This window comes from Euphorbia lathyris, chromosome 6, assembly GCF_963576675.1.
Source record: "Euphorbia lathyris chromosome 6, ddEupLath1.1, whole genome shotgun sequence".
Classification (NCBI taxonomy): Eukaryota; Viridiplantae; Streptophyta; class Magnoliopsida; order Malpighiales; family Euphorbiaceae; genus Euphorbia; species Euphorbia lathyris.
Genome location: NC_088915.1, coordinates 72,134,741 through 72,141,408, shown reverse-complemented (window position 1 = coordinate 72,141,408; position 6,668 = coordinate 72,134,741). Strand labels below are relative to the sequence as shown.

At 33.1% G+C, this 6,668-nt stretch overlaps 1 long non-coding RNA gene across 2 annotated transcripts; it reads left to right on the top strand.

Moving 5' to 3' along the window:
* Positions 1–239: 239 nt before the first annotated feature.
* LOC136233482 (uncharacterized) lies at positions 240–3,851 on the top strand. Of its 2 annotated transcripts, XR_010690854.1 has the most exons (4): positions 240–292; positions 434–470; positions 1,855–2,075; positions 3,535–3,851. It is a non-coding gene; the product is annotated as an uncharacterized lncRNA (long non-coding RNA). The 2 variants fall into 2 exon arrangements; XR_010690853.1 differs by lacking the exon at positions 240–292 and having other exon boundaries at positions 347–470.
* The last annotated feature ends 2,817 nt before the right edge of the window (positions 3,852–6,668 follow it).

Sequence of the window (6,668 nt, the reverse complement as noted above, 5' to 3'; positions counted from 1 at the left end):
AACGGATTCTACAGTTCAAACTGATTCCAATATTCATTTGGCTAAGGTTTCCAGCATCTCCGCTCTTGAACAACTCAAGACCCGCCGCTCACTGTAACTCTTTACCCTCTATTTGGATTTCAATTTTAATTTTCCTTTTTCTGGTTTATTTTCCCAGTATTAGCATTGTCTGGTGTTAATTTCCTCTTACCCACATCAGACAATTCCATATGTCTCTTATCCACTATCCATTAACGCAGCATCCACATCTCCATCCACCTCTAGCTTCAGATCAGCTGACACTTTTCACTAGGTGTGTAAAAGGTGATATTGTTCTTACATATATGCTCTTACTTTATTTAGTTCTTGTGTTTTTCTCTTTTAATTCATTTGATCTTTTTTTGTGCCATATTATTGTGGTCATGTATTCTTACTTTTCGAGTTGAACTTGCAGCCTAATTTTTACAAGAAACTGATGCCTCTATCACATAGTAAGTTCAGATTATTTTCTTAATATTATCATTGTTGACGTGTTTAAAAAAGTTAGGAATTAATGTCAAGAAATTTCTATGACTCACAGCTTATATTCAATTCTGAAGGTAGAGAGGGCTGGGATTGATGTACTTATTATTGATGACTTTTCAAATTCTAGGTTCATTGAATAAAATTTTCCTTATGATGTGTATAAATGCTAACTAGGTAGTCATTAATAGATTAATAGACTGATTGCAAAGTCTAGGTTCATTTTATGGTTCGAAATTGGGAGCATTGGTTGTAATTGTTTGGTTTTTCTGGTGTTGTGTGTTTGTGTTAGTTGTTTTATGTTGGCTGGAATTCATTTATATTCCAGCTTCATTCTGGATTTTGTCGAAATGATGGATGTTGTGGTAATACATCATTAGAAAGGAGGGCAACACAAAAAGGAATGGAATCTATGCTTGCTGTTGAAAATTGAACTGATTGTCTTCAGTGTATCCTTTGAATTCTTTACATTTCAGTACCACAAATTAAATAGATCTCCATAGGCTAGTGGAACCATACAAAACATGTGTCTACGGGTGGAGAATATGCTGTTAGGAAAACAGGGTAAACTAGACAGTTTGAGGTCTTAGTTGGCATTAATCATGTGAAGGTTTGTGGGTGATATGAGCAGGTAGTATATATTTAGGTATGGGGTAGGAAGAGAACATACACTACAAGAAAAACGCATAAGTGTTTTCATTTAGCATCTGAGATCATATATCTTGATTATTTTTAATTGCATTTCGTTATTAGGGTATTAAAAAATGATGATGTAGGAATTGTGTAGTAATATACTAAAGTATATATCATTGAAAAAAGTTTGGCATTCACTTGTGTTTGTGCCTATGGTGTAGGAATTGTGTAGTGATGTACTAACAAGGAATATAATCTATAATTTCTTTTCCTTTTAAGTGAAAGGGAGAATAATTGCTGGAAAATAAAAGGAGAAATAATATACTATTCTATATGTGTGCAAGCCTTGTTAGGAATGCTTCACATATAGGAAGAAGGAGAAAGAAAATAATCCCATTTATAAATTCTCTCTCTTTCAGGTTATATACCATTTAAAAGGTGATGTTATAGTTTATATTCTTATATTTTGCAATTTTAGACTCTTGCAATTATAGTTTATATTCTTATAAAATTTCCATTGTCAAACAAACTCATGAAATGATTGTGATAGCAAACTCAATTTTTTTTTCAAATTTTTACTCTGTTATTTGACAAGTCCTGTTGTTAGATGTTTATTAGATTAGTTGGGTTCAAGTTTGCTATGGTTATTGAATTTTTTTGAACTATTATTTTATAATTTGCAGTTTTTGCGGACTGAAATTTGTGTAAATTACATTTCAGGGAGAGGTTAATTGTGTTAAATGGGATCCTGAGGTGACTTTGTCTTGCAATATTGCAGGCTTAATTGGATATGGAATGCAGATGCACCTTTCTCACTTTATTTCCTTCTGTTTCGGTGAATTCACAATCTGAAAAGCTTTATTTTGTACGCATATGTTGCAGGTTGAAGATGCTTTCCAATACCCTGGTCGACCTCCTATTCTATGGAAAATTTCTTTAAGGTAATAGACATTACGGCCTGTATAATTTTCTGTTCAAACTTTTTGGAGGATTAGATATTGCTGATGGAGATCATGCAGTGCTTGGAATTGCAAGAATTTTAGGTTCAAAGGTTCAAACATTTGTAGTCACATTAGAGTCTATATTCATGCATAATCCAGTCATTTTTTAGTCCATTAGGAGCTGTTCCTTTGCAGTAAACAAGTGTTTTTCTCATCCCAATGAGTTTTCCTTTGTCAAAAATCGCCTTGTCTTGCCCGGTTGCCTTCCAAATTCTAGCCATGGTAGCTCTGTTCGTCCTTGTTCCCATTCGGATACTTCTTATCCTTGTGGCTAAAGAATAATAATATATGGTCCAAACATCAATGTGCTTCAATTTTTTCAGCTAGCATGCATTTTGGCCTCTTTTGAGGCCTTTCACCGTCATAAAATCAAAGTTACAAAATATTTTATTTTGCTTAAAATCAACCTTACATCTTGTGCGAAATAGTGTTGCTTGATTTTACTAAAATTACTTTTGAGGAATACCAGATTCATACATGACTCCTTTCCTCTGTGAATGTAGATTCAGTACAATGTCGCATGTTGAGATTTTAACTAATGAAATCAATGTGTGTTCACTTATCCTTGAAGAATAAATAAACAAGTTGCAAAATGTATATTGCAAATGCATCTTTTTATTCTGTCTTTGCAAATAAATTTTTATTCATTTTTTAGATATGTCTTGTCTCTACCATGATGGAGTTTGTAATTTAACAAAATTAATTCTTATTTTGTGTTTCTGAAGGAGGTAAATAGCTATTGATATTCTCGTGTAGTGTTTTAACAACAATGTTCACATTAAAACTAGGTGAGTAGCCTTTAAGCTTGTTAAACATTATGACAGCCATAAAATTTGGAGCAAACTCGAGACGTGAGTTGTGAGGTATTTTTTATTCTGCGGTTCTTAGAATATCATGCTACTTAATTATTAAAGAGTTTCTACCTTATTTACAATACATAAAATTTAACTATTTCGAAAAAACATTATAGGTAAGGTTGGGTTACAGTTAGATAATCATAAAACCAAATTGTGAATTGTTTTATTGAGATTGTTGAGTTTGATTGGTACTCATATTATAATGATGATCTTTGAACTAGCTTTCTGTCTAAGATGGACTTAATGTAAAAAAAAATGTTGAATTAGACAAAAATGAATTTTAAAATACATAATTTCTACACCATCTATCTTTTAGTATGCAAATCCTCCTAGTCAGAATCAAGTTTTCAAATAGGTTTTGTGGTTCAAGGAGAAGAGAAGAAATTGCATAAAGAATTAAGTGGTCACCTTTTTATTATTATTAGAGGCATTGCTGCTACTTTATTTACATTTCAGAACCCTGTTCAAATCTTGTTTCCTGTTCTTTTCTGGAGCTATCTGTTCTTCTGGGCTTACCTTTAACATATTTTTATCAATTACAGGAATTGCTGCTACTTTCTCTAGATTTCCTGTACTGCAAGGTTAGCATTTAATTTGTTGCTTTCTTCTTTTACTTATCAGAGATCATTATAACACCATAAATATGAACTTATTAGGCATAGAGAGGAATCGCGATTCTATATCGCATTTATAGATTCATTTATTGATGAGTTGGTCTTGGACTTAGATGCACGTTAATTTTACTGCGATCTATGTTTACTTGTATCCTGCGCACAGAAGAAGCAGGTTGGGTTGTTTGGTTATTTAGAATGTGGAAGAAGAAATTAAGGAAATGATTATAATGATAGCTTATTATTGACAATGCAATGCATATATACAATTTGAATTAAAAAGGTTCTGTCAATTTATGAGTTGTAATTGTGTGATCATAAAACTCAAATTTGAGTTCCCTTCAATCCAAATAAATTGACTAATTAAAAAAAAAATTAATTTTTTTTTTCAATTTTTAATATTAATCACCGACGGAAAATGGTCCGAAATATCCGTCGGAAATATTCACCGGCCAAAATGGGGTCGGTAATAGTTGGTCGGTGTTTGAAATTTACCAGCGGAATCTTCCGACCCAATTTTGGTCGGCATAGATCTCCGACGGAAAGAGATTTGTGGTCGGTATGCGGTACCAGCGATCCTTTTACCAGCGGAATACAATCCGCTGCTGATCCGTCAGTAATGTTGATTTCCGACGGAATTTGGCGGATCACCGACGGAATATTCCGCTGGTAAAACGCGTTTTTCTTGTAGTGTTGGTCTAGTACGTTGTTAAAATCTGCTTTGATATTCCTGATTTTTCTCCTTATTAGTTAATTGATTTAGTTTCACAGTATCTGATTTTCGTTCAGCTTTTTTAGGATTTCAGTTTTGATTGTAAGCCTATATAATGGCAATGTTTTTTTTTTTTTGAATAAACACAAAAAAAATGGCAATGCTTCTTATGGAATAAACACATTAGGTTAATTGCAATATTTCTGCTGTCAATATCTATTGGGTTCTTACTGTGTTACTTCATATTTCCAACATTTTTGGTATCACCGCCTGCAGGGTCGATCCTGAGAGGCCTGGGGGAGAATTACCAAATGAGACCCTAATAAGTGGAAATGAAAAAATAAGTAGAAAAGTAAATTCTATAAAAGTAGATTACTTAAAAATGACACTTTTCTTGTTACATTTAACAAAATATCTGATAAAAACATTTTATATTGCTTTAAGAACCCAATTTTTTTTATACAAAATGATGTCTATGAGCATTTCTAGAAGTAAATTTCTTAAATTTAATAAATTATGAAATAGTTCTAATAGATTTTATGCTCTTTACGATATAAAGCATGATATTAGAAAAATGAAAATTCAAATTTGAAAATCACATCATTTAAGGAGGTTTAGCACCTAAGTACTTGAAATTGGAAGATTTTGATACGTTTTTCCCAACGTTCTTTTGAAGACCGGGTATATCAAAATCTGATAGAGTTTCTCAAAGACAACAAAAAAGCCATTAGTAATTGGAAGTTTCGAACTGAGGTGATTACAAAATTGATTATATAGCTGATGAATTAAGAAGATGACCTGAGGATGTAAGATAATATTATTGTTTAATATTCTTTGGGATTGGAGTGTGATTAAAAAATGGAGAGATAAATTATAAATTTTGGTTGGGATTGATAAGTGGGAAAGATAATTATAGAAATACTTTGAGATAAAATAGGGAATTGATGCCCAAAGTTTTTATTAGCAAATTTGGAAAGAATCCGAGATAAATTAGAGAATTTAGAAAGACTATTTAATAACTAATGCCAACACTTTTTATTTGAAAAAACTAATTTGGAAAGAATCTAATGGCAACATTTTTAATCAACTATAATTTTTTTTTGAATTTAATCAAGTATAATTTAATGGGCACTAATACATTACTATAATTGAGGCCCTTCTCATCCTTGGGCCTTGGGCAGGCGCCCCTCCTACCCATGCTCATGGATGGGCCTGAACGCTTGGATCTTTAGAGTGAAAGAGAGAATAGAATCATGGCTGCTAATGGGAGTTCAGTTAATGTAGCACAACCTTCAATTCCAATCTTCAAAGGAGAGTGTTACGAGTTCTGGAGCATCAAGATGAAGACTTTATTCAAGTAGATCTTTGGGACTTTGTAGAGAATGACTATGCTGATCCTGATGAAGACAACAATCACTTGAGGGAGAACAGAAAGAGGGATTCAAAAGCACTATTCTTCATTCAACAAGTTGTTCATGAGTCCATTTTCTCCAAAATCTCACCAGCAACCACTTCTGAAGACGATTGGGTAACACTGTAGACAACATTTCATGGTACCTCAAGGGTGATCACACTGAGATTGCAATCTCTTCGACGTGACTTTGAGACGTTAAAAGTGGAGAATCAATATAAGACTTTCTCACAAGGGTCACAACAATCGTTAATCAAATGTGATCCTTCGGTAAAGAAGTTACCAATGAAACCGTTGTTGCAAATGTATTGAGAAGTTTAACTTTTAGATTTGATCATGTTGTAGCTGCAATTGAGGAGTCTAAGGACCTGTCAATTTTTTCATTTGATGAATTAATGGGTTCCTTGCAAGCTCATGAGGCAAGATTGAACAGATCCATTGAGACAGATGAACCAAAGGCATTTCAAGTAATCAAAGGGAAAAGCTCCAATCAGAAACGAACAAGATGTAATGAACGTGGCAGAGGTTCATATAGTGGTGGGAGAAGTCGTGGCAGAGGTAAAAAAGTGATATCAAATGCTATAAGTGTGACAAATATGGGCATTTTCAATCTGATGGCTGGTACAAGCATGTTGAAGCTAATTATACAGAAGTTGAAGACGACGAAAGCAGGTTGTTTATGACTCATTTGATGATAATAGTAAAATTGTAGCAGCTGTATGGTTCATACATAGCGGCTGCTCCAATCATATGTCTGTGATAAGAGAAATATTTAAGGAGCTTGACGAAACTAAGAAGATGCAAGTCAAACTTAGGGATAATAAAGACATCCAAGTTGAAGGAAAGGGGACAATAGTGATAGGGGTATTTTACCCCTATCTTTTAGCGTGATTTACGGGTTAATTTTAGAAGAAATAAATAAGTTTAATTACAAAAAAAGAG